At 42.2% G+C, this 1,237-nt stretch overlaps 1 pseudogene; it reads right to left on the reverse strand.

The window, feature by feature from the left end:
- Positions 1 to 109, reverse strand: LOC123824420 (annotated as a pseudogene).
- Positions 110 to 1,237: the final 1,128 nt, after the last annotated feature.

Consider the following 1,237-nt stretch of genomic DNA (forward strand, 5'->3'; position numbering starts at 1 on the left):
GCCAATATTTATACCTCTTATTTTGGTTCCTTGCTTCAGTGTATTGGTTAAGACTTCCAGCATAATTCTAGTAACAAACTATAGAAATGATCCCTAAGAGTATAGTCTTTCCAGCATAATTCTAAATGGTAGCTAAATTACCTATGAAGGCCTGTGATTGGGTTCCAGGGAATAACAGTGAGATTGGAGAGAAGCTAGAGACACGACAAAGGAAGAATCAATAGAATTTGGTAACAAACTAAATAAGGGAAATGAAAGAGAATTGCAGCTTAGAAATAACTAGTACATGAAGCTTAAGAATGAGGAGAATGTTCTGGCTGGTGTAACTCAGTCCAATGAGCATTGACCTGTGAAGCAAATGGTCACTGGTTCAATTCCCAGTCAGGGCACATGCCTGGGTTGCAGGCTAGGACCCCAGTGGGGGCCACACAAGAGGCAACCACACATTGATGTTTCTGTCCCTCTCTTTCTCCTTCCTTTCCCCTCACTCCAAAAAGTAAATAAATAAAATCTTTTTAAAAAAAGAACAGAGAGGCCCTGGCTGGTGTGGCTTAGTGGATTGAATGCCAGCCTGCAAACCAAAGGGTCGCCAGTTTGATTCCCAGTCAGGGCACATGCCTGGGTTGCGGGCCGGGTCTCTAGTGGGGGACACATGAGAGGCAACCACACATTGATGTTTCTCTCCCTCTCTTTCTCCCTCCCTTACCATCTCTCTAAAACTAAATAAATAAAATCTATAAAAACAAACAACAACAAAAAAACACCCTGGCTGCCATAGTTCAGTGGATTGAGCGCGGGCTGCGAACCAAAGCGTCACAGGTTCGATTCCCAGTCAGGGCACATGCCTGGATTGCAGGCCACGGCCCTCAGCAACCACACATTGATGTTTCTCTCTCTCTTTCTCCCTCCCCTCCTTCTCTAAAAATAAATAAATAAAATCTTTTAAAAAATCTTTAAAAAAAAAACAAAAACAAAACAAAGAAAATGAATGAAGTTGCCATCATCAGGTGATGATATGAAGGGAGTTATTTGGCGGGGGAGGATAATTTCAATGTTAGGTAGTTTAGTTTGAGTTTCTGATGGGGCTTTCATGCAGAAGTGTCCTGTAGGCAGTTGGAAATAGAGAACTGGAGTTTGAGTGAGATGCCTGGACTAGAGATAAAGATGTTAGAGTCATCAGCAAAGGTGGCTGGCAGTTGAAACAATAATGTGAATTAGTTACCTGAAAGGAAAAGAG

The sequence above is a fragment of the Phyllostomus hastatus genome, unplaced genomic scaffold, assembly GCF_019186645.2.
Source record: "Phyllostomus hastatus isolate PE091 unplaced genomic scaffold, TTU_PhHast_1.1 phas_contig_551, whole genome shotgun sequence".
Taxonomy (NCBI): Eukaryota; Metazoa; Chordata; class Mammalia; order Chiroptera; family Phyllostomidae; genus Phyllostomus; species Phyllostomus hastatus.